This window comes from Ursus arctos, chromosome Y, assembly GCF_023065955.2.
Source record: "Ursus arctos isolate Adak ecotype North America chromosome Y, UrsArc2.0, whole genome shotgun sequence".
Taxonomy (NCBI): Eukaryota; Metazoa; Chordata; class Mammalia; order Carnivora; family Ursidae; genus Ursus; species Ursus arctos.
This window is the reverse complement of record NC_079874.1, coordinates 26,965,493-26,993,343: the sequence shown is the minus strand read 5'-3', so window position 1 is coordinate 26,993,343 and position 27,851 is coordinate 26,965,493. Positions and strand designations below refer to the sequence as shown.

The 27,851-nt window shown below is 41.7% G+C and overlaps 1 protein-coding gene across 2 annotated transcripts in view; it reads right to left on the bottom strand.

Annotated features, from left to right (window-relative positions):
* The window catches only part of PUDP (pseudouridine-5'-phosphatase), a 591,649-nt gene that overhangs the window by 142,603 nt on the left and 421,195 nt on the right, over positions 1 to 27,851 (bottom strand). For both annotated transcript variants that reach the window (XR_003311294.4, XR_008960577.1), the window contains exon 7: positions 8,570 to 8,720. The gene's annotated coding sequence lies outside the window, so the exon portion shown is untranslated. The remainder of the gene's footprint in view (positions 1 to 8,569; positions 8,721 to 27,851) is intronic.

The following is a 27,851-nucleotide window of genomic DNA, read 5'->3' as shown; positions in this document are numbered from 1 at the left end:
AAGCGCTCAGCCTGTGTCCTGCACTAAGGTATACTGTTTGGTCGGTGGGTGAGGCAGGCTTGTGGTTCTGCCCAGACGATGCGAACGGAACCCGCGGCCCCAAGTGTCTGTTACCAGCGCTGGTAGGTTTGGATGGGGGAACCAGGAATGCCCTGAGACCCTTTTGCTTATAACACTTTCTCTTATGGCTCCTCCAGTGCAACGGGCTGTCTCGGACAAGTTGTACATCGCCTCGGATTCTGTGAGCTCACCTCCTCCCATCTGGACTCTGTGTCTTTTAGGAGATAATGACAAGGTCCGCTGCATTTTCGGGATGGGAAGTCATCGGGTATTAGTTCTGCTTTGTTATTTCCATTCTTCCTCTGAGGAGGACTTTGCTGAATGAAAAGAACCTTTGTTTTTGAATTCCTCACGGTTCGGCAATGAAAATAAAATTCAAAGAATGCATAAGCTTTACGGTGCTTTTTTTCCTGCCTGACCCTTTCTAACTTCTGCTCGGTTTGATGTAAACAAAGGCAGGCATTCATCATCTTTTACCATCAGAAGTTTTATTCTACCAACAACAAAAGCAACAGCAAACAAACGCTTGCAGACGTTAGGCTTGGCACTGTGGCGGTCGGTGGCCCCGCAGGATGCATTTCCCCATTTGTACTTCCAATTAGGCATGTGGTTTTGTCCCACCTGCCGCCCCCCACCCTCTGCACTGCCACTCAGCCCAATGGTCATGGAGAAGCAGACACCGTCCTCAGCTCCCTGCAGTATCTGATTGAACTAGAGGCAATGCCCGTCTTCTCCCTAGCGTCCAGCTCAGGAGAATTAGGCAGGTAATGTGATCCTTGCTTATAGGAAAGGGAAGGTTTTCGGCGAGGCTCTTGGGAGAAGAGTCCTCCTAATCGATAAGGACGACGGGATTGGCTATCTCTCCATCCTGATGCGACACAAGGAGCTGCACAGAAATCTTGCTACCAAGCCCAAGACCACTAACTGCAAAGACTGCATCATCAGAAGAAGGAGAACACCTGGGTTCTCCGCGGCCTTACAGAGTCACCGATTCTCTCACGTGCAGCCCACCGTAACCCCGGGCTTCCCATGCAGTAAGATCTGGACCTAGCTGGCAAGCTCGTCAGCGCTGGGCATCGGCAGGCTAATGGAAAGAAACAAAAGTTCCACACTGTGTCACAGCCGACCAAAGACAGTGAGTGCCTCTCCCTCACTGTGCTGAAACTGGTGTGCATGAAATTTAAATCACGAAAAACAAAATACTTTATGCCATATGCACAGATGCCCACAAACACGCCCAGGCTCTTTGATTCGAGCTCTGGCTTTGAGGAGATGCTAAGAGACCTCCCACCATCATACGAGTGAAACAGACTGGCCAATACAGAAGATCTGGGCACTTGGCAAACAGTGCAGGCAAATGTTTCTCTAAGATGGACCAGTGTCTATTTGACAGCGTATCTAGATCTCGGTCAAACCCTTTAACCAGATAAGGACCTTTTTTTTTTTTCGTACATGAAAAAGTGCATCCTTGAAGATGAAGAAAACAGAACAGTTTCTAAAGAACTCATTCAGTTCATTTCACATAATTTGGGGGTAGCCATCATATTCCAGGTACTGTATAAGATCGCACCAAATCACACAAGACTTTGGTCTCAGGCTCCGTCAGGGAAAACAGCTGGGGTTGCCGTCCAGACAAAAGATCATGCAAACATCAGAATTGCTTCAGGCTCACGGGGGCTGACCAGAGACGAGCAAGTTGCTAAAACCAGATGCAAGTCAGGAGTTTGCTGCGTGCAGATCTACCCATTTTAACTTTCTAAGCGAAGCCCTGTATTCATATCCTATGTGCCTGCTATGGACTGGATGTCTGTGCCCCCTGACTCGTCCCATGTTGAAGCACTCACCAATCCCCCCGCCACCGTGCAGGTTGTTCAAGTCAAGGGCAATTAATGAGGATGAAAGGCACAGCATAGGGACTAGAATCACTGGTATTGCAATAGTGTTGTACGGAGACAGATGGAAGCCACACTTATGGGGAGCCTAGCAGAACGTACAGACTTGTTGAATCATTACTTGCACATCTGACACGAACGTGATAATCAGTCATCTGCACAATTTAAAAGAAAAATCAGGGACCACCACCAAATAACCAAATGGGCAAAAATCCGGTTCAAGGCTTTCAGAAGATGGAGAGATTACTTCCAGCGGGGGAGATTGGGGATGGTAACTGTAGACAAATGTGAGCTGGGAGTCTTACCAACAGAGGGAAGGTAAAGCAAAGGGGGCTGGAGAATGCGGACCTTTTGCATCGGGACTGGTTCTTCCAGAAGTACTGTGGCCTCATGTAGACCTTAGAATCCTTCCGTGTTCAAAGAATCTGGCATCGAGCTCAATACGACACACCAGTCTTTGAATAATCCAATGAACCCCTGTTTATTCAAGCCTCTGAGAAGGCCTGCAGAAAGGATCCAGATTTCCCAAACGCATAACAAGGCACAAACAAGACTTGCATATGATCTTGTAATTATGGTGAATGCTTTGGGGCAGGAATAGGATATTCTAGGAGTAGCAGACATTATGAGAACCTATACTCAGGAAATCAAGAACCAGAAGATGGAAGACAGGCCAAAAACTTGGTAAGTAACAATCCAGAAGCTTAGATAGACTTTACACAGGTAAACTTGACCAAGTAGAAATGAGGTTAAAATTGAAATAATTCCTATTCTACTTACATGTAGCTGGTCTAATGATATTGCTCACACTTCCCCATTTCAGTAATCTGTCCAATAATATTTGGATGTGTAACTCCAGGTTCTCAAGCCACTTGCCAACCTAACCCGCAAAGCACAACCAGACATTTCTACGTCCACCTCTCAAATTCCATCAAGAGGGTGTACTTTGTTGACTTTGAGCTCTGTTTGGTCTTGCACAGAGCTCTGATATGGCGAGGATTATTGATCTCTCCCTCCAGGCCAATCAAGAGTGAGCAAATGTGAAGTAGGCTTATTAAACCAGGAACAAAACAAGGACACGTATAATAGATAGGATTATTGGAAATTCTGCAGGAGAACCGAAAACCCAGAGTAGATGTAAGAGGTACAACTACTGGAAATAGGAAGGCAAAATTGAATTTATTTCAGGAGGCGATGACGGCCTCCCTTGCCAAAACAAAAGGATCCGGTCCTCTGCGGTTGAGTGCATTGACTAGTTATAAATTATATTAGTATCTTTCTTATATGTCAGATAGAAGTCATAAGAAGTTATTTTCAAAGGTACCGAACTAAGAGAACAGAGAGCGTACACGACCTCGAGATGTGCTCTGTGGATGAGCATTGTCAGCCCCCAAAATGTATTCATTCTAACAAGGACCACGGTTCAGGCCAGCTGCCCCACCTCACTGGGCAGGACAGGTGAAGACATCCGTCCTTTTTTCTAACAGCCACAGAAAACCACTGGGGGCTTTAAGTAGGACACGGACATGATCTAATTTGTGTTTTAGAGAATTCTCTCTGACTATAAAGAGGAGAATGGCTTACAAGGGAAAAGGCCAAGAGCCAGAGAGGTCAGCCAGGAGGAGCTGTTTGCTCTAAAGGAGAAAAAAAAAAAAAGTTTTTTGATTGTTGAAGGGAAAACTGTTTCTCTGCTCAGTATTTCTGACACTAAATGCGTGTTTTCCCCAGGGAGCAATTCTGCAGACACCAGCGGGGTATCCTTCCATGAATTCCGGTCCTGGCACTACTGGGGGTCAGTGCTGACCCCACAGGGTAAGGGCTCAGTCCCACGAGGCTGCCCCCAGTTTGGACGCCAGTCACAAAGACTGGGTCCCCAGGGCACCCACGGTTCTGCCCGTCTTGGCTGGACATTGGGGTTCCCACAGGGCACTCCTCCATTTCAGTGATTTACCATGAGTACTCAGGAAACTCAGGGGCACACTGTACTTACTAGTAAGTGTCCACCGCGAGCAATACAGCTGAACCGCCGGACGAAAAGGTAACACCGGCCATTGTCCGGGAGGGTCCCAAGCACAGGAACGTCTGTGCCCCACACTCCAGGGATGTGGATACCTTCAGCAGCCTGCAAGCTCTCTCCACTTCTTCATTTAGGGCTTTTTAGGGAGGTTTTCTGAGGCACGAAGGACGCAATCCTTGGGCACTGGTGACTGACTCCATTTCCATCCACTCTCCTCTCCTTGGAGGGAATCAGTGGGGCCCCAGGCCCAACCCCTTGATCATGTGGTTGGTTTCCCCGGCAACCAGCTCCCCTCCCCACCCTACATCTGTGACCCAATAATCACCTCATTAGCATAAGCTCAGGTGTGGTCAATAGGGGGCTTTTTATAAATAACAAAAGATGTCCTTCTCACTCCTAGCCAGAAACTGCAAAGGTTTTAGGAGCTCGGTGCCAGGAACCAGGGAGATCATCCTGGATTCCGAGGGGCCCTATACAGAATAGGTGTCCTATAAAAGACAGAAGATGAGAAACACAGAGGAGAGGCCACATGAAGACCGAGGCTGAGCGGGAGGGACACAGGCGCAGACCAAGGGACCCCTGCAGGAATGAACTAGAAGCTGGAAGAGGCAGGAAGGAGCCCCCCACCACAGCCTCCGGGGAGGGGAGCAGCCCTGCCCCCACCTGGATCTCAGACTTCCTGTCTCCAGGAGTGAGATAGAATACATTGTTACAATCCCCTAGCGTGCAGTCCTTTGTTACAGTGGCCCTAGGAAATTAACACCATCCTGTAATATATTTAATGTCTTTCATTCAATATCTCCCCGGTTCCAGGAGTCCTTACATTTTAACTTTTAGTTCCAATTATTTAGTAAAAGACTTGGTAATCAAACGAAGAATGGAAACTGAGACAGCACCATGCACGTGGGGGAGATTGTGTTTGGAAGTGTGAGCCCACCTCCCGCACACCTGAAATTTCACCCCTGAAGAGAGGTGGGAGGCCTCCTGTCGGCCTGACCGCTCGGTTAATAAGCACAGGTTAAAGGTGAGCTACAGGTAGACGCTGGCTAATCAGAGCCTTCTGAGAGCGAGGAAACCTTACAGGTGCATCTAATACAGATGCGTTGATAGATATTACTGGCTCGTTTTCAAACAAGGTAAGAGGGAGTTTAAAAATAATTTTAATAAAGGGAGAAATAAACTGTAATATGAAATTCTAAGAATAAGTAATGGGTGTGATGGGGACATCGGGAACAATGCCTACATTGATTCGATTGTTTCCTTAAATTTACAGTGATCAAAGCCAGAGTTAAAATATTGTAAAATGCCAAGATGTGGATAATTAAGCTGTGGAATGTTTAAAAAAGGAGAATGCCTTAATGGAATGAATCAGGATGGATTTGGAGCCCCAAATATGGAATTATTTGCTTTGTTGAATGTAATTATTTGGCTGACATGTGAGAAATACAGCATGGAAGAATGGGTCTCACTCAGCGGGGTGCCAGGAGCCACCAGCAAGGGCCCCACCTGGGGATTTTTTAGAAATGCAGATTTGGGGCCCAGCCACGCATGTTTACCAAGCTCTCCTGGGGATGCCCCTGCCTAGCTCTGCTAGGAGGTGGTAAAATGGAAACAGGTCCCCTTCCTTCTCTGCAAGGAGTATGACGGAAAATGTGAGCGGGGTACAAAAAACGCAATTTTGTTTCTTCCAAGAACCAGACATGTAACCTTCACGTGGCATATGAAAGAGACTGGCACTTTGGAAATCTGCATTTTCTTATGAAACACACAGATGAAACCGTGGCTTGAATACAGGAGAGGCTCGCGGTGCAATTAGGCAGTGGGTACGTTTGATTTGGCCTCTAGCTCGTAGAGAGAGCAGGAGTGGCTCGAGGGTCTTGCGGATGGCGCCCAGTGGAGAATGTGGAACCGGGGTGCGCGATTTCCCCATGGAACCAGGTGCGCGATTTCCCCAGCCAGAAGCAGACAGGAGCAGCCATGTCCCCAACGGACTGCTCAGCCCCTGCTACCTAGAACAAGTCATCACTGTTCCCAGACGGGGACAGCCAGTTGCTTCCAGAGCCCTATCCTGGGAGCCACAGAGCCTAGACTGAACATCTAGACGACTGGAGGGGACAGAAACTTCCAGAGAATCCCTGAAAAGTTTCTTGTGTGTTCCCTCTTGACGCGTGGCCAAGAGTGATGCCAGTAGGCTCCATGTCCCCGTACACCGTCTTATTTAGGTTTCAGAAATGCTTCACAGACCCAGCTGTGTGCGTTCCATACAACCTATCGGGTTTATCGCCGAGGACAGGCATAGCCGGAGTCAAAAGCAGACACGCAAAATCCAAGTCTCTCTTTGATAACGACAGGTTGCCATCTGAGAACGAAATCTGTTTTCTCAGCCAGTTGTGCCAAAAAGGCTGCGTTCAGCGGAGCTGTCTTTCCCTTTTGCTCAAGTGGAAATCCTAGAGAATATTTGCAAGGGTGTCTTTTGGGAGTGCTTTGAAAATAGGATGATCATACAGCAGCAGCAGCAAATGGAAGTGAGATGTACTTTTCAGAGTGTAAGAGGGAATTAAAGAGGTCCCTGAAATTGTTAGGGCGATTCCAGGTAAGTGGAACTCAAACGTGAATTCTTTTCTTTGACTTAATATGGTATAAGACAAAATGAGGAGAACCTCGGCAAGTTTGAATATTGGCATTTAGTTTGAGAAAATAATGAAATTATATTTTTCAGCAATCTATAAATAACATATAAATGTACCATTCTCTCTCCCCCCGACACACACGCACGGAAGGAGATAGCAGTGAGGTATTCATAGTGTAATCCATGTGATTTTGACCATTCTTGACATTCTTATTCTGAAAAAGGATATAAATTGGAAATAAATTACATTTATGCATCTATATACACTCCTCAAATATGCAATCAAAATGAGAATATTTCCAGTGAGACTAAGCTAAATAAAACTCTGTGAGACTTGGACAAGCATTGTAAAATGTATGTTAAAACAAAATAAAAATAAGCATAGATTCTATCCCAGAGTGATTGCTTCTCCCACCCAGGACGTGATTTTGAGGCAGAGGGAAAGAAGATGCATTGCAGAAAGAGAAGAATGCATGTACACAGTCGAGCAGTTCCTAGGAGGGGCCTTTCAGGGTGAGGAACTGTAGCAGGATCTGCAGAAGATGAGCTGTTGGTCTGTGGGGCACCCCCAGGAAGACTAGACCTGCCCCTCGGTCAGAAGGAGCTCACGCAGTATCAGGCCTTCATGCGTTCATGGATGAAGGAAGAGCAAACGGAGAGCACACAGTGGGATCTTGGACCTACTCCATACATTAGCTGCGGCTTGTGCTAGCTGTAGCTCTTTCTACCTCTTGAATTCTGTATGTGTTTTGTAAGCAAAGAGAAAATGTGTTATCTACTCCTGGAGTTCAGCGACCACAGTGTGATCCATGAAAACCCACAGCGAACATCATCCTCAGTAATTAAACACAGAAAGCTTTTCCTGTAAGATCCAGTATAAGGCAAGGATGAGTTCCTAGCCAGCTCTATTCCACATTGCACTGGAAGTCCCAGCCGGAGCAATTGTAGAAAGAAAAGAAATAAAAGGCATCGGGGCACCTGGGTGGCTCAGTTGGTGAAGGGTCTGCCTTCAGCTCAGGTCGTGGTCTTGGGGTCCTGGGATCGAGTCCAGCATCGGACTCTCCTCAGTGGGGAGTCTGCTTCTCTCTCTTGCTTTGTGCTCTCCCTCTCTCAAATAAATACATAAGGTCTTAAAAAAATAAATTTAAGAAATAAAAGGCATCCCAATTGGAAAGGAAGAAGTAAAATCATGTTTGCAGATGACATGATCATATAAGTAGAAAGCCCTAAAGACTCAACAACCAAAAACTCTTTTTTTTTTTTTTAAAGATTTTCTTTATTTATTCGACAGAGACAGAGACAGCCAGCGAGAGAGGGAACACAAGCAGGGGGAGTGGGAGAGGAAGAAGCAGGCTTTCAGCGGAGGAGCCTGATGTGGGGCTCGATCCCATAAGGCCGGGATCAAGCCCTGAGCCGAAGGCAGACGCTTAACCACTGTGCCACCCAGGTGCCCCACAACCAAAAACTCTTATTGATAAATCCAGTAAAGTTGCAGGATTGCACAATCAACACACAAAAATCAGTGATATTTCTCCCTACAAGTAATGAACTCTCCAAAAAGGAAATTAAGAAGACCATCTCATTACAAAAAGCAACAAAAACACTAAAATACTTAGGAATAAATTAACCAAAGAGGTGAAAATCTGTACACTGGAAATTATAAAATATTGACAAAGGAAATTAAAGATGACAGATAAATGGAAAGATATTCATGTTCATGAGCTAGAAGAATTAATGTGGTTACAGTGCATAGTCCATAGCGATCTATTGATCAATGTAAATTTCAGTGGCATTCTTTACAGAAATAGAAAAAACAATCCTAAAATTCACATGGAACCACAAGGACCCTGAGTAACCCAAGCAATCTTTCTCTGGAGAGAGCGTAAGGGGAGGACACACCTCAGGTTAGGAGGCCAGTGATTAAATGGCCTGCCTTGCTCCTGATGCACTCTGCAAACTGGTCCGACTTACCTTCTCCTTACAAGCCCGCCCCGATGTGGAATATGCTTCATTATCCGATGGCCCGAAATTTTCCTTTGGAAACCGGGACTTCAAACGGGATGTATCCAAGCGTACGTAATGCATGACAGCAACCCATTCATCACCAATAGAAATGATTTCCCTAAAGAAGAGAAAAATAAATCGAAGACTACTGAAAATAAAATTGTTTCTAATCCAAGAATAAAAGTAATTACTCGTAGGAATACTGAATTATAACAAATTTTGGCTTCCAAGGAGACTGATGACTCACAGAAATATTTCAAATGCTTGGGTTTTTTTTCTCCCCCTGACGTTTTCAAATCAATTGAACTGAATATTTTGTAAAGTTTCAGTAAGATATCCTCATGAGTCTGTCATTTCTTCAGATAAATTTGCAATATTTAACGAGGCTGGCATATAAACGTCCATTAATTCAAAACACAGTGAGTATAAGGGAAGGGACAAGCAACATTTGAGACAAATTTTCTCATCCCATAAATGGGAAATAATTGGAATTTTGGAATTTTGTTAGGCAGATTTACATTAATCCCCCTTTTTATATTAAAAATACATGTCAGGGATGCCTGGGTGGCTCAGTTGGTTAAGCGTCTGCCTTTGGCTCAGGTCATGATCCCACGGTCTTGGGATCAAGCCCCGACCAGGCTCCCTGCTCAGCGGAGAGAGCACTTTGCCCTCTCCCTCTCCCCCTTCTCTGCTCTGTCTCTTTTTCTCTCTCTCTAAAATAAATAAATAACATTTTTTAAAATACTAAAAATAAAAAATAAAAATCCATATCAGTTAACTGGAGTGGAATGATTACTACTGTATCATGAGTGGATACTTCAATTCTATGGATCCCTCAGTAGTACTGCCTGACTTGTAATCAATATTGAATATTTCTTGATATTTCATGTATAGGACATTTATTTATACTCAATATATTTCAAAGGGCTACAAATACATGTTGAATTAGAACATTGCATTTATCTTCAAGGAATTTATGTAATACCCTTTTGATTTCAATTATCTCAGTTTTTTAGGTGTGTGTGTACTTGAGCACTTTTGAACGCTTCCTTAAGTAGAAGGTAAGCAAAGAACATAATGTAAGTGCAAAACTCAAACGGCAACCACCAAAGAAGAAATTGTATGTTCCCGCATCTGCACACCCTGTGTCCGTGAATATCTATGTCATATGTCCATATATGACATCATACACTATTCCACGTACTCTATACGGGATGATGCCGGATACCGCGTTATACCTTTCTCTATATACACATATGTACGCCCATATCCACATTTTATTCTGTTTCTCTAAGAACCCAGATTAATACAATGGTCTTTGCTTTTTACCCCTGAAAGAATTTGAAACGTTTAAGTATAGTAAGGTAGTCTCTTAGTAGAGGTGGAGAGAAAACTCTAGCATTTCTTCCCCTTTTCCTGCTGCTAGGTCACTACTAACCCCACCATCACCTAAGCAGCTAGGAGCAAGTAACGAACCATAAAGCACCAGGTCAGGAGTGGTAAGCATGTACATGGCGATTTCTGAGAAAAAGATTTTGTGGTTGTCTGTTAGTAACACCTTCAACTCAAATGAGATGCAACTGGGGTGGAGATAGTTTTGAAACTGGAGATACTTTAATGTTTCCACAATAAATGCTGTTTCTCTTTTTCGTAACGGCCCCCTTCCCATGCTCTAAAGAAACAAAAAAGATTAAAAAATGATCCTATAAGGTAGTCTGGTGATTCTCAACCTTGAGGTAAGTCTGCCCATATTTGGAGACATTTTTGATTGTCACAACACATTACTCCTGGCACCTGGTGGGTGCCGACCAGGGATGCTGCTTGACGTCCCACAACGCACAGGGCAGCCCCCACCACCAAGAAGGATCCAACCTCAATGTCAGCAGTGCTGAGGTTGAGACACTCTTTTGGACTCCCGTCTCCGTCATATTGACTCCTAGTGCAGGAAGCATCACAGGAGAATTCATGTAACTATGGACCAACATAACATAATCACTTGTCATAAATCTAATGTGAATTTGGGGTTCTTGCAATTCCCAGAATGTCTAAAGCATTCTGTAGATAGGATTTCATTTCGGTTTTGGGATGTTTTGTTTTAATCAGCCTTTCAAAAGCCCCCGTCCTCTGCCGGAGCTGAGGGCACAAGGGTAAATAAGATGATCACACGATGCTTGAAGTCTGGTAGAGACAGTGCGACATGCACTGAGTTACTGTCTGATTGGATAACGGGTGGTCCCAGGCTCTGGGAAGCCAGGGCGAGGAATTAACCCTCCTGGGGAAGGTTGGAGGTCCTCAGAAAGTTGGTGCATTGGTGGTAGCCTTGATGGAGAGATGCGTACTGGACTACTGTTCAGAAAAGGAGAAGAGAGGGTAGCAGGATGGCAGATGGAAACCCTGTAGGTCAAGAAAGAGCCAGTGTCTTTGGAGACAAGAAAAAACTAGTGTGGCTGAAATGAACTGGAGGTCATTCCCAGCAGGATGGGGAAACTAAACACAGGGTCTACTGTCACGGTTTTAAGTATGATTGGCACTTTGGAAAATTCACACCGAGACTGAAGACACCACTTTCAAAAAGGGTGTCAGTGACAGAATGACAAGTGTCAAAGCAAACACAGTTTTTTGTCTCTTATTATTTTGCAATAATAGAGTTGGCTTCTCTGCATCTTTGGATACCTTGTAAATATCTCGTTAATTCACATCTGATTTTCTTTATTTTTTAAACTTCAAAAGAGTAAGATGCAAACAGTCTTCCGGTGGTGTCCCACAAGCACAGTGATGGTTTTCGGAAATGCATGTTGCCTTTTGGACACCCTGATGGTTTGGTGGGGGTGGTGCATGGTGGAGAGAGGTTCAGCCAGGAAGCAGATTTCAGCACAGAGAAAGCTGGGGAAATTGGTTGGCTCTCATCTGCATATTGAAGCTCTCGCCTAAGATTCCCAGCTCAGCTTTGGGTGAAGATCTCTGGGTTCCCTGGGATAATGCTTGGCTCCTTTCTCGAGTTTCTTACATTTTGCACCCCCACCATCCGCACTGCTTTGACTGAGCAGCCCTCCTTCACCTGTTCCCAAGTTTTGCAATTGAAACCAGTCTTTGTTGCTCTCTCCATGCTGCTACCAGAGTAGATTCCAAAAAACCATCTCTAGGTTACTCTGAGAGGTGCCTACAAAATGAATGAACGAGAAGGAAGACCCCAAGCCAAGCAGAAAAAAGAAAAATCTGAACTCCCTGGCACGCAGGGCACTCCCTGCACAAGCTGGTGCCCACAGCCCTGCTCCATCGGGTCACCACGCCCTCACCTGCCATTAGCCCTGCATCTCCAACAGCCGGTCAGCTACTCTGCCCCCTCATTGAAGGTTCGTCCACATCTGTTTCCCCAGCCTCCACGCCCAACCACACCTGGGGGAGCTGATGGTCCGTTGTCCATCATCTAAACACAGGGAAATATGTGACCTGATTTAGGCTTGTGACAAGTGACCTAAATCTAATGGAGCTGTCACCTAGCCTAATCCAATGCTATCCCTACTCAACTGCAGTCACAGCCTCTCCATTCGTCATTTACTTTGCAGAACCGACAGATGCCACTGAGCCCTAAGAGCTAACAGGTACAATTGTCGCCAGAAAGGCCACGCGTGTGTTTATTGGAATTGATGTTCATGCCACTGAGATGCGGGGCAGTTTAATTCTTTAATTTGTCATTCACCAGTCCTGTGAGGGAGCTACGTGGATATCTGATGCTATATCGTGAAGCTCTGTTTTCGGAGAGCAGACAGAAAGCAGACAATTGCAAATGACTGGCTTGTAAAGGTGAGTGCAGTCGAAGCACCTGATTGAGAACTTGATGCTCTAGTAATTGTAGCAGTATTTTGTCTTTCTCCAGTATCATTCTTCGCAGAACTCAAAGTAGTCCGAAGTGGTCTTTTTATGGCTTGGTGAATTGCTGCAAATGAACACTAAATTTTATCCTTTCCTTAGCTAATCATTATTACCATCAATGTGGTTTTAAAATTATGAGATATACATCTCTTATATATTACATGCACAAATATTCATGGTATAGATTGGATATAGTTACATATAGATAGATATAGATAGATAGGCAAGTAGATAGATGATAGATAGATATATGGATAGGTAGATAGGTAGATGATAGACTGACAGGATGGATGATAGATAGATAATAGATATAGATGTAAAGTGGATGGCTAGATGGATGGATGGATGATCGATGGATAGATAGCGATGATAGATGATAGAGATAGATAGATGATAGATAGATAGATAGATAGATAGATAGATAGATAGATAGATAATAGATATAGATGGACAGTTGGATAGATGGATGGATGGATCGATGATCAATGGATAGAGATGACAGATGATAGATATAGACAGACAGATAGATAAATAGATACATAGATAGATGATAGATAGATAATAGATATAGATGGACAGTTGGATAGATGGATGGATGATCTATGGATGGATACTGATGACAGATGATAGATAGATAGATAGATAGATAGATAGATAGATATAGATGGACAGATGGATGGATGGATGGATGGATGGATGATCGATGGATGGACAGAGATGACAGACAGATGATAGATAGATGAATATAGCCCTATCCTCAATGGGATGGTAATGTGATAGGGAAGGTAAAGCAAAAATATCCTATCAATGGAAATATAAAAAGCTATAGAATAATATTGGGATTTGCCACTTTTATTAGCATTCTTTTAAAGACATTTTTGTTAAATTTTCAACTGGGACATCAGAGCATCTAATGCAGGACAATAATCGACAGTCCCAAGAACAAGTACTATAAATTCCTAATACGGCTCCTGAGTTGTCAAAGAAATATATTATTCATTCATTCAGGGCAAAAGTAAGGTTAATTTTTGTTTATAGTCCAGTAATGAATTGGTATTTGGGGGAGGGGGGAAACCCAGGGGCTGTTAGCTTTTGCTTGGCTCTAATAAGAGAGTGGTATTGGGTAAAAAATGTGAAAAAAAATGAAGTAAGTCGACTTAGATGCCTTTTATTTAATTTTTCTGCTTTCACTTGTTTTGACTTTTACTTTTTAATGTAAAAGTAAAAGTAATGCACATATATTTTGGGGGGCTTCAAAGAGAAAAGGGATATGCAGTGAAGGATAAAACACTGTCATAACCCAGACCAACAACAGGACTCATACCCTTTGTGCATTGCTCTTGAACACAGGTACCTGTGTGCGTGTTTCTGTATGTATTATACATGGATGCGTGTAATATATATTATATAGGTATATCTACATATGTGTGTATATGTACACTAACAGATTCACGTGGATAAAGTTCATAGGGGACCAAATGTGAGAACTATCATTTTCAAAAAGCAAGAACATATATTGTTATATATTAGGCATTACGTAATTTAAGTTATATATACACACATATAATTACCGAGTCCTTCTCTTGTCCTAACAGTTTTTCACATTATAGTCTTAGTGTTTTCTGAAAACACAATCCCATCTGCAAATTTTTGTGTCCCTTCTTAATTGTGTTCCATAGATCACTCTTCCATCTAGCTGAATTGACTGGTAATTTCAGAGCAATGTGAAATCATCACAATGACAGTGGACATCCTTATCTTACACTGAGTGTAATAGGAATTTTTCTAATGTTTCTATATGAATTAAAGCTGGTTCATGGCTGAAAATACTTATTTTTTCATTATAAAATTATCAGTCCCTTTTTATTACCCATTTTAGTCAGAGTTGACGTTGAATTTTCTCAGATCCATTTTGGTACATAAGAGATCACAAGGGTTATGTCCGCTGTGATTTATTATAATGGTGCAGGGCATTAATAGATATTGAGCCATTCTTGCATTTTATGGGATGAGCCAGTTTTGAGACTCAGTAATAATTTTCAGATTCAATAATATCGCATAGCATTTATGGTCCAGCAATGGGCATCAGAGTTGGGCCAAGGCTCTGAGATTCCTGTTATCAGTTATCATTAGGCATTTGTTCATCTCACAACAGGTGCGGAGAAAGAACAAGACAGACTCTGCTTCTCACCTCACAGAGCCTAGCGATTAGCTCCCGTCTGTCAATTTGCTGGTCAATAAAGACATTTTGTTTGTCTTTGTTCCTACTCTAGAAGATTGTTTTCATTTTTTTTTAAATTGAGGGCTTCTAAACAAATAGAATTGATTACACTGAATCTGAATGAAAAAGGTGGGTAGCTTCCAAGCAAAATTTGACCACATTTATTTGAGAAGGTTGGAAACATCTTTTATGCTTGTTTGGGGACAAAAGCCTAATTTTTGGTTAATCTAAACACAACCAAACTGAATCCCTGGAGTGATGAGAATAGACATTTTATGTGCACATTCCTGCCACACCCCCACGTTTGATCATATTGCCCTTTAATGTGACAGGGGGAGCAGACTCTGAAATATTAAATTTAAGGCATTTAATTTTGAGAATTAAAAAAAAACGCTTTATGGACTTTTTAAATATGAACTATAAATGGATCATTAGCACTGCCATGTTCCACATACTATGTTACATCTGGGATAGAATAGGAACGTGTTGGATCTTCCGACTGAACTTATAATCCAGTGGAGAGAGACCCGTCATTAAAAGGAGAGCCATGCAAATCAATAATCAATAATCAATAATCAATCGTGATGTGGGCAAATGTGATTCAGAAAAGCACATAGAGGTAGCACTTCACTTTAAACCCAGAGATCAGCCTTCCTTAGCGATCATATGAAATAATTGGACAGAGTAAAATTTCAATTATACTTTTAGTATATAGCCTTAGTTCAATGGTCCAGATAACAAGCAATTGTAAATAAATGTAATACAGCAGAAATGTTTATTCTTCTCCCCCAAACTGTATTCTTTCTGCTGCATATTCTTATGAAACAGACATGCAGTAATCTGTGATTCAATCCTTCCTTTGCTCACCCAATGGCAGCTTCTTGAGGGCGAGGAAACATCCAACGCCAGGAATACAGGGCTGAGACAAGCGTCTTCTCTAAGCATCTACTCCAAATACTGGACAAAAATGTTCTAATTCCATGTACTGAATGCAAAATACGGGTGTGGAGAATATGCTTTGACAGAGAGAGAGACAGCCAGTGAGAGAGGGAATACAAGCAGGCACCCAGGCACCCCAACATTGGTGTCTTAAATGACCTTATTCTGAAAAACAAAACCAAACAAAAGGATCGTGCACCTGAATGAGCCCATGGGAGGAACATGGAAAACGTCCAGTAGTAACATGTACTCTCTGCTTGGTATGGACTAGTTCTGAGTGTGAAGGTCTCGGTTAACCCTTGAAATACCATAGAAAGTCTTATACATTAAGATGCTCTTCACATTCACATGGAACCACAGGAAGAAACGTTGGGATACATCCCTAAACCTTCTTACGATGCACCGTTAATGTTTACCAGGCAATTGTTTGCTTTATGTAACTTTGGCCTTCACTTTTAAAGGTAATTTTTGAAAAGGAATTGAGGGATATTTTTACCTACAAAAAAGCTAGCTTCTGTAGGAGTAAACTGGTTTCTGGCATAAAAATTTCATTTGAAAGTAGCTGAAAGGAGATAAAAAAGAAAATGGGAAATGAACGGTGCCCATACTTTATACCAACATTTCTACATGCTTTGTTTTTACTCCATTATTTGAAAAATATGTTTGAGACCTGCTATATATATATATATATATTTATGAATTCCTCCAAGGTTCTGTCTTAGATTGTTATGATTGTTATTTGCCATCGTATTGAGCAAGGGCCCCAAAAGAAACTAACGTTGCAGGCACAGAGGCAAGACGGGTGGGTCTTTGGAAAAGTCCCTTCCACTCAACCTATTGAGGTGTTCCTGTTCTTTCTGGTTCCGACCCTGAAGAGTGCCACCTGCTGGTTCCTCCAGGAGCCCATCCAGAAACACCACATGTAGAAATCAAGAGCATCCTCTTAAATGTGACTGGGGTTGTTGCTGTTTTTCTACAATAAGGAATTGTATTAAATCATCTTTGAAAGCTAGGTGGGTACTAGTAAGATGGTTCCTCCTGAAACGTATCCAACCTCATTTTAATTGGATTAAGTAACAAATCAAATGAAGGGAAATAATGTTTTGCTAATTAGCAATACTGTTGCTATTATCCTTGTTAAGCCTCTAGGAGATCAGACCCCACTATGCTTCTAATAATCATTTGCAATACATGCAGGAAGAGTTCAGTCTACTTTCTGAGGCGTTCTTTGCTGCGAGCAATTCAAAGAACAGCATCAGCTTCCCAGAGGTTATTCATTCTTTCTGTGGGTTTTCTTTATGTCTGATGAGGTAAGCCCTAACTTGGTGTTGAAGGCATCACGACTAGTATTATTTATCTACTATAGGAAACTTTCATCCTCAAAATAGGTGAAGTAATGACTTAAATATGCACCGATGGAGATTTCCAATGCAAACTCTACCCTATTAACCCAGAGTTGAATTAAAGAAATTTTTATATGAGTCCAGGATATGGTACCAGGTGGTAAGATGTCATAAAACATCCACTCTGTGCGATGATAGTCTCAGTAAATAAACATACGCATTATGACAAATACAGATTCTGCTTCATTCAACCCTCCAGCAACCCGTTGGATCATTTTATGGATAAGGAAAATAGGTGTAGGAAATTTGAATAACGTGCCCAAGGAAGCACTGAATAATACATGACTGAGCCAGGGTAGGCTTTTCATTCCCCGAACTTTGCTGTATCCCATCCACACGGCCCACATAAGGTTCTTTACCAATTCAAAAGTCACAGGATTTACAAAGGTCTGTGTGATTTCTTGGCAGGGGGAAAAAAAATTCTAGAAGGAAGTAATTTTCTCTGTTAAACATCTTTTCCAGTCTTACTTTTAAAACTTTTATTTAAAAATACTCAGGGTTAAGAAAATATATGGAATAACGCCAGAAGAAACAAGAAGGCGTATGTTTCATATGTTGTAATTTTTATAGGTTAAAAATCTAAGAGGGGCACCGGGCTGGTTCAGTTGGTACAGCATGTAAGTCTCGATCTTAGGGTTGTAAGTTCAAACCCCTCGTTGGGTCTAGAGATTACTCAAAAATAAAGTCTTAAAAAAAATCTAAGATACTACAAAAACAGAAAGGATATTCCAATGCCAAACACACACATTTATGTAATAGTTTTCTATTTTAAATATATATATATTTATTAATAATATGTTGATTCACATGTTTTCTGCATACAAATCATATATATTGTATCTATTAATAAATAATATAATATTATTTTGGTATCTCTGTTCAACTGTGAATTTCCCTCATTAGTTTCCTTCCTTAGTTTTTGGATATATATGATATATGATATATATTATATATTACATATATTATATATGTATTTATATACATGTGTGTGTAATATATAATATATATAAGGGTGCTCAACTTGGTTAGTCTCAGGAAAATTCAAACTATTACAAATCAGAACAACTAAATATCAGAACTACTGTATCTTGGAAAATCCAGGATATCAGAGGTGGATACGGTGTAGGGCAACTGGAGATCCACTGACATATGCTGACCCCCAGGCACATTTTAAAAGAGAAATTCTCAAAGCGGAGCGAGTACTCTCTGCCACCAAGAGCTGAACACGACATCGGGGAAGGCAGCACACTCCTCTTTATAGAACCGACCAAGAGGGCGTCTCAGCAAATCTTGTATTTGGTACTTCACCACAGAGATGATATCGCTCAGATGCCGAATTATGTTCAGATCTAATCATCCCTACCTCAACCCAATCACCGGCTGCCATTTAAACTCATTTGCTCTGCATTAAAACTTCATAGAAAAGAGAATTTCCCTCCTGATAATCTGCTTCACAAGATGGGGAGTTAAGTGGATGCAAAACAATTTCTACATCGTCCATTTAGTACATTTACTGTGTTAGTCTTGGATATTACGAGAGGAAAATAGGCATCTGGGAGGGCCAAATGCAAAAATATTGGCCATCATACATTTTACACTTGTAACAATTTCATCCACTAAAGCTATTTACAATTACACTTCTAGTTTCTCTACCTTGGACCTCTCGTGAGGTTAAGTACTGTCTTTATTTCTACTTATTTCATTTCCTTTCTGTATAGGCTTCAAATATTCTGTTATCACTCTTGTTACTTGAGCATGTTGGAGATGCTGTTATTTATTGATTTATAGGCGCAATGGATACATTGAGAATTTTAACGTTTTCTCTCTGATAAGTGTAATCAAGTTTGCTGTTTATTTATTTAGTTTTATACTCAGTGTTCAAGCACACACTAACCTTAACTATTGTTCATGTAAAAACTTTCTCAGCACAGGTTAAGATGACCCTTCCTTTATATTTTCTTGCGATTGTCTTCCTACTTCTTCACTCCCTAAAGAAGATTTTTATCCTCCCTGGGAACATTTGGTGTTTGGGGTGGAGTAGTGATCTATCTTTTCCCTCCTTCTTCCTTCCCTGATTGAAGATGTCGCCTTTATATTTTAAATTGCCACAGATATGGGCACACATACACACCCACGGACACCTGGGGTTTGCTTCTGGGAGTGTTATTTTAATAACCGATGCTGTGTGCTGTTCCTGTTGACTTTTTTTTGTCTTTTTTTTTTTTTTTGTCTTTTTGACGTTGGTCTTTTGTCTAATTCTTCTGACATTTGCTGCCATTAGTCAACATATTCACGGCAAGCGTTTAACTGAACTCTGACTCACAAAGTTGCCTTCAGTCTGTTTACACGCAATTTCCTTCTCCAAGTTCCTTCTTAGATGAATGTCTTGGTCCTTAACGACACTGCCTTTGAAGAGGAGAGAGAGCGTGTTCTTTCTTGCCCGTGCGGGCGCCTCTGGAGAACATTCACCTGGCTGTGGAGACCTGTCCGGGCACGAGCTAGCTGCCGCCCGCCCCCCTGCTCCGGATTTTTGGAGATGCTTCTCCTTTGTTCCGTTCTCCAACGCACAGCACAGTCTGCAATCTTCCTGTGGTGTCAAAGTGATTTCAGCGATTTTGTTTGGCTCTGGGCAAGTCCTTTTCATCTGGAGCTTGAGGTCAGCGTTCAGTAAAGTTTTCTTCTCCTTCGTGTGTTTCTGTGGCTTCTGGTTTGGAGTTACTCTTTTTTTTTTTTTTTTCCTAGTACTCCATTAAAAACATTCTTTAATCTGACGAGAGTTGACACACAATGTTACGTCAGTTTCAGGTGATTCTATGCATTTATGCGTTATGCTGAGCTCACCACAAGTGTAGCTAGCGGCCACCTGGCCTCAGACAAGGCTATTAAAATACCACGGACTATATTCGCCGTGCTGTGCCTTTTCTCCATGACTTATGCATTGCATGTCTGGAAGCCCATACCTCCCATGCCCCTTCTCCCATTCTCCCCGTCCCCCACTCCCTCCCCTCTGGCATCCATCAGTTTGTTCTCCATCATTATAGGTCTGATTATTATGCTGTTTATTTATCCATTTGTTTCTGGGGTTGTTTTAGGATTTTTTTAGGTTTCGCAGATGAGTGAGATCATATGGCATCTGTTTTCCTCTGTCTGACTTATGTCGCTTAGCATAATACCCTCAAGGTCCATCTATGTTGCTGCAAATGGGACCACCTCATCCTTTTTAATGGCTGTGTAATAGTCCTGTGTGTGTGTGTGTGTGTGTGTGTGTGTGTGTGTCCATGCACGTGCATGTGTATTTGGGTATATAACTATGTATGTATGTCTTCTTCATCCATTCATCTATTGATGGACACTTGGGCTGCTTCTGTATCTTGGCTCTTGTACTTAATGCTGCCATAAACTATAAACAAAGGGGTGCATCTATCTTTTTGAATTAGTGTCTACATTTTCTTTGGGGTTACCCAGTAGTAGAATTGCTGGATTCTACGGCATTTCTATTTTTAAGTTTTGGGGGAGCCTCTGTCCTGTCCTCCACAGTGGGTGGACCAGTTTGCATTCCCACCAACAGCTGGAGGTACTCTTTACACCTCAGTTGGAATTCCAACGATGCCAGCCACCGATTTCCCTCCACTTTCCCTTCAGTGCGCTCATCCATTTTTCCACTTTCTTGGGTTGGACTCACTTCCTCGCAATTGCTTTTGGACTTCAACAATTCAGTTTTCTTTAGTACAGACTCTGCTCTTCATTGACTCCGTTGCTGTTTTCATTGGGGTTGTTGTGGTTTTTGGTCTCTATTCTTTCATTTCTGACTCTTTCATTTGCTTCTCCCTGGCTTCCTTTTTGTGATTTATAGATGTACCTTCCTCTTGAATGATGTGCGTGTCTGTATACATCAGGAATCTTCAGATAGCTACTCCTGCTTCTTTCAGTAAGTTTTGGGGTATAGAGACTCCCTTTGAGTGAGACTGGTCATTCAATTTCAATTATTAGTTGGTGATGTAAGCAGAATGTGAGTGGGTCATGGGCTTAGATGTCTAAGCTCATCTTGATATCCTAGCCTGAGATCTCCAAATATATATTTATTTTATTTATTTATTCTACAGAGATAGAGACAGCCAGCGAGAGAGGGAAGACAAGCAGGGGGAGTGGGAGAGGAAGAAGCAGGCTCATAGCAGAGGAGCCTGATGTGGGGCTCGATCCCAGAACGCCGGGATCACGCCCTGAGCCGAAGGCAGACGCTTAACCGCTGTGCAACCCAGGCGCCCCTCCAAATATATTTTTAACATAACGGGGATCCCATCATATATATGCTTTTATATTCTGCTTTTTCTTTTTTCGTTTTAAGATTTTATTGTTAAATCATCTCTACACCCAGTGTGGGGCTGGAACCCACAACCCAGAAATCAGGAGTCACATGCTCCACAGACCGAACCAGCCAGGAACCGCTATATTCTGCTTTCCTTAACCTAACGTTAAGCACTGTTTCTTCCGTGGCTACGCTACATTCCTTTAGATTATGCTCCTTAGCTGATTTACAAACGCTCATGCTCTCAGATTGCTTCCAATGTTAAGGTATTAGTAACAATATGATACGGACTATCCGTGGACACGCATCTCTCACTGTATTATCCCACAGCTCCTTTACAAAGTATTCCTGAAACTGACATTACGTGGGTATAAGTTATGAACACTGGAAAGAGTCAAAACCAATAATCAAGCTGTTCTTGCAGGAACATTCCAACATGTGTCCAATCCTTCTAAGAGCATATGACTTGCGCTAAAATGCGTGAGCTAAAAATATATATATTTTTCTTGCTGTAATGCAGGAAGTTATCCCTCGTGCTTAACTACCATCTGCTTTTTCTTTTTTAATCTGTGTTGCTTGACCACTGTTTTGTTTCAGTAGTATGCATTTTCCACTTGTTTTCTAAGTGCTCTTAGAAGAGGATAGACTATTACAACATCTGTTTTTATATCTGTTACAGTCGTGTTTCATTTTGTGCCATGGTTTTCCTAATAAGCTTGGTTTAAAAGTTTTGTCATCTGGGATTATTCAAATCAATTATGCTTGAACTGTCATGACCTATGATGATCATATCGGCCCCTGTCTTCTGAGGCTTTGTTCTTTGTTTTGGAAATAACTGTATAGATGTGGATATGATTGTTTTCTCATAAGTGTGACAGCTGTATTTTTGGCATTGAAAATTTTTCTATATCTCGACTTTGATTGTTTATGGAACCTATTTGTCTGGGATCAAAAGGACTAAAGGGGAGGGGTGTCTGGCTGGTTTCGTCATTGGAGCATGTGACTCTTGATTTTGGGGTTGTAGGTTTGAGACCCACGTTGAGTGTAGAGATTACTTAAAAAATAAAATCTTCAAAAAAAAAAAAAAAGGATAAAAAGAGGAGAAGAAACACAGATTTACTCAATATATGAGTTTGTTACTTTATTTTTTCAGCTATGAACTCTATAATAATGTGATTCTTGGTAGGTAAACCATGACTCTGACTTTTTTTTTTTTTTGGTCTGTTTGGGATAGACTGGTGATGGATAATAAGGAGGGCACATATTGCATGGTGCACTGGGTGTTATACGCAACTAATGAATTTTCAAGCCTTACATCGGAAACCGGGGTTGTACTGTATTGTGACTAACATAATATAATAAAAAACCATTAAAAAAATAAATAAAAATAAAAATAAATAAAAAAATTAAAAAAAAGAAACTGCTCTTCAAATAAATCAGATTTCATGTAATTTGGGGGATATTCGCTTCCTCATAATTCACATTGCAAAATTGATTGTTTAGGTTTTCTCTTTTTTATTTAGTTAATATCGGTAAAATTTTTTCCAAGAAAATAGGCAGTTTATTCTAGATAAATAATTTGTGGTAATCAAGTTTATTGGTATTTCCTTTCATGATTTCATATCTGTTCTATTGCTTAGGTATCTGAACAAGGGATGATTTCATCAATAACCCTCCAGTTCCTAATGGAAGAGAATGAGTTTAATGAGGACGGTAATTTTTCCCTTCTGCAAAGATTCCATTTCTTGGCTTTGGAAAATTAAGTAACAACGGAATACCATCCATGATTGCTTTCAATACTTTTTTTTTTTAAGTTGAACAGTAAAAACAAAGTGGCAGACTTTAACTCATACAGGTGTTATTCATTACTTATCTTATTTTTTTAACCTGAAGGTGATTTTCTCAGCGATTTCATTTCCAGGGCATCATTAGGGAAATGATTTTATCACAGCCACAATCCCATTATGCATAGAATTCCAGTGACAAGTGTCAGCTGGTGTGCCCAGACAGTGGCGCTGATGAGGCCAAACGATTAGATGAAAACTTGCAGGAAGAGCCAAGAGTTCGCAACAAACTCATTACATCCTCACATGGAGAGTTGGTCTCTTTAGAAATGCCAAGGAGGAAGTTCTTTTAGATCAGGTTGTAGGAGTTCCTGCTATGGGGCCACCACAAGCCTCTGGCATGGCATCATTGGGTGCAAAACTCAATCAGAAAGGAGTTGACCGGCTTTTGCCAGGGTTAAAGGGAAGGCCCCACCCCTAGGGGTTCTGACTCAGTAGGTTAAGGACAGGACCCTAGAATTTGCATCTCTAACCTGCTTTTGCCAGGGTTAAAGGCAAGGCCCCACCCCTAAGGGTTCTGACTCAGTAGGTTAAGGACAGGACCCTAGAATTTGCATCTCTAACCTGCTTTTGCCAGGGTTAAAGGCAAGGCCCCACCCCTAAGGGTTCTGACTCAGTAGGTTAAGGACAGGACCCTAGAATTTGCATCTCTAACCTGCTTTTGCCAGGGTTAAAGGCAAGGCCCCACCCCTAGGGGTTCTGACTCAGTAGGTTAAGGACAGGACCCGAGAATTTGCATCTCTAACCTGCTTTTGCCAGGGTTAAAGGCAAGGCCCCACCCCTAGGGGTTCTGACTCAGTAGGTTAAGGACAGGACCCTAGAATTTGCATCTCTAACCTGCTTTTGCCAGGGTTAAAGGCAAGGCCCCACCCCTAGGGGTTCTGACTCAGTAGGTTAAGGACAGGACCCTAGAATTTGCATCTCTAACCTGCTTTTGCCAGGGTTAAAGGCAAGGCCCCACCCCTAAGGGTTCTGACTCAGTAGGTTAAGGACAGGATCCTAGAATTTGCATCTCTAACAATGCTTCTAGTTGACACTGAGTATGGCCTGGAGCACAGAGCCCACAACCCTGAGATCATGACTTGAGCCGAGATCAAGAGTCGAATGCTTGACCCACGGAGTCACCCAGGCGCCCCCTTCAATGACACTCATTCTTAAAGGTCCTCAGAAAGAGAGGGTCTTCTCCAGGCGTGTTAAATTTCTTTCCTGTCTCAAGTCATCATGTCCTGATGAGGCTGAGGCAGGAATCTCCCACAGACACGCAGAACTATGCCTCGGTACGATCTCGCGGTTTCTTCAGGTGATGAATTCCTCATTATTAGCACCTCGAATACCCCTTGCAGGCTTAATTATTGCTTTTACAAGGTTGACATTTTATCTTGTGGAAGGAATGGTCTACTGTGCTTTTATCTAAGTGTCTGTGTTCGAATAACCTTTCGGCGTTGAGACTTGCAAGGTTACCTTTGCTGAGGAATTTCACAAAAGACTCACGAGGATGGCAAAGAACGCCCCTTTCCACAGATAACCTTCCTTCCCAGCGTTTTCTCAGTGTTTACCATCAAATATCAGCTGTCTCCATTTTGTTTAAAGACGGGATCCGGTAATCACTTTCATCTTTACCAATTCCATAATTATGGGCTGCCTTTCTTTATAAGGAACTTGTCTCAAAATAGGTCTATTTGCAGATTTCCCTACAGAAATTCTTACAAAGGGTTTTACATTTGGGGGAGGCGGGGGCTTTGTTTTTATTTCTTCTCCATAATAGACATACACCTTCAAAAAGCATGGAAATCTCACGAAGAGCCTTGAATCTGAGGCAGTTAGGAACCCTAATACTTCATCCCTCCCCTTGCCAAGAGGCCACTAAAACACACATTTCCTCCTGACAAGCCTCTACAAACATTAATATAATGCTATAAATACTCTCATTAACTCAGAAGTTAATATTCTTAAAGTGCCATTAAGTGTTCTTAGAACAATGCCAAGAAATCTAGACTTGATTCACAATTGACCTTTCGTTTCAATACGAAGCTGATTAACACCAGTTACTTCCATCTACTTCATCACTGGTATATTGTGCTTTGCTTTTCACAAGTGGGTTTGGGTCAAATAATTTTGAGCCCAACGTACTGACTATTCAAGGCGAAGATGGCTTTATCAAGAGAACTCTCTGGGCATTTTCTTTAGAACGCCCACATGAAACCTTGGCCTATTATCTTTTTTTTTATTTTATTTTTTTATTTTATTTATGTGACAGAGAGACAGCCAGAGAGAGAGGGAACACAAGCAGGGGGAGTGGGAGAGGAAGAAGCAGGCTCCCAGCGGAGGAGCCCAATGTGGGACTCGATCCCGGAATGCCGGGATCACGCCCTGAGCCGAAGGCAGACGCTTAACGACTGCGCTACCCAGGCGCCCCTGGCCTATTATCTTTATGTAGCATTGCGGATGCTTCTGGTTTATATCTTTTTTTTTTTTTTTACTGCTATTGGTTTAGCTTTATTTCTGTTCAGACTCCAGATTCAATAAAGTCATTGTGTTTTGCATATCAGAAAGCCCTGTGTGCCTGAAATTGAGTACATTAAGGTTCTAATTACCCTGTGTAATTTTTTATAATAATTTTTTATTATGTTATATTAGTCACCATACAGTATATCCTTAGTTTTTGATGTAATGTTCCATGATTCATTATATGCGTATAACACCCAGTGCACCATTGCATGGTACCCTGTGTAATTTTTAGTAAACTTCCCTGCTCTAGACAATGGAGAGAAAAGGCACCTGGGTGGCTCAGTCGGTTGAGTGTCTGTCTTCGGCTCAGGTCATGATCTCAGGGTCCTGGGATCGAGCCCCACGTCGGGCTCCCTGCTTGGTGGGGAGTCTCCTTTCCTTCCATCCCTTTCCCCTGTTTGTGATGTCTCTCTCTCTTTCTCACTGTCTCTCTCAAATAAATAAAATCTTAAAAAAATATATATATTACAATGGGAAAAAACTCGAATGGAGAAAACTTTACTCCACGGAAATGAAGAATTTATGGCATTGACCAGCCATGAAAACTTGGGGCAAATTAACAATTTGCCTGATTCCCAGTTTCATCTGCTACAAATGGTGATAGTTGCCTATATTTTCTCCATCCGCCTAACATTTTTTTTAAATAAGGATAAAATAAGCCCGTCACCCCACAAGAACTCAGTATATACTAAAATGTCATAGTATGCCCGGCTGGGTTTTATTGTTTGCCTGAAGCACATTCTTACCTATCACAGCTAACACCATAACTATAGCCAGGTTTGAAGAATGAGAGAACAATTCGAATTTCCATTCTTGGATCTCTCAGACGTGTACAGTGTTCATTCTCTGTGTTCCATCTTGTCGGTATAGGGACACACTTTCTCCTGGTGTTTCCACAATTTTTTTAAAGCACTGCCTTGTGTTGCATTCTGTTTTGAACACATTGTTCATGTGAAGTTTCAGAGGGACTCACTTACATTTCACGTCAGTGATCTCGAGGCTGTTCCTACGTCCTCAAGCAACAACTATTTGGGGAAAGATAATTAAACATCTTAGGACAATCCCAAGACACCATTGTCGTTTTTCTAGGGTCAATGTGTAGACTGATCATGCAGCATAAAACGGCATGCAACTCAGATAATGGGATTGGGTCAACAGAGAACTAGGGATATGGTCTTTTGTTGGCCTTGTATTAGAAAGAGATGGTGAGGGTGCAGAAATCCAAGCACACTGGTAAGTCATAGAGCTCCTGAAGCACTCAGGTGCACAGACTCAATTTGGAAACTTTGTGATTAATTACAGATTCATAAAGAAAAAATGAAAAACGTTAAATCTACCTATGCCGCTTATGTGATGTATGAACACATTCATCTGCTTGGTTCTATTAAGAATTTTTGTGAAGAATCTTAAATGTGCCTTTTGCAGTTAAAGTACTTTGCGAGTCTTGAATTCTCAGAGAGTCAAACACCTCATCCCTCTTAACTGGCTCATTAAGTCCCTCCAGCATTCCTTGATAAAACATGTTATCGCCTTACAGTTTTCTATCATAATTAGTCATCAGGGATAACTTGAGTAGCTCTAAATATTCAAAGGCAACCTTGCACCTACGAAACATATTTTGAGGAAAACCACAATGTCTGCAGGAAGTAAAGAGAATATATAAGGCTCTCTAATGCAAATCACCCTCTCAGTGGTGAATTAAAGCTCGGTCTTTAATTAGATCAAAATCTGGGGTTCAAAGCCAGGATTCCACGAACAATGACCATGCTGGAAATAGGCCCTATATTGCCTTTTTTTTTTCTTTTTTTTTTTGCCTTAGCAGATTCTAATAAGTCCCCACATTTAGATCTGTTTTGTCAGTTCGGCTGCACGGTTGACTATTATGATTGTTCTAAGCTGAGAACAGAGTGGGTAATGATTAACTTCAGAATGCTGCGAACCAAAACATAATTGTCAGTTGATGTATGATTGCCATACGATGGATCCTAGTGGGACTAATTTTTACTCTATTGCTAAAATTACTCAAATAACGCGTGTTTTTCAGTTAAAGTCTGTCAAATAATAGAAAAAGCTAAATATGGCTGCTGACATTGCACTAATATTATGAGTATACCCTTCAGTGAAAATTGCCCATGGAAGCACAAATGGGTACATT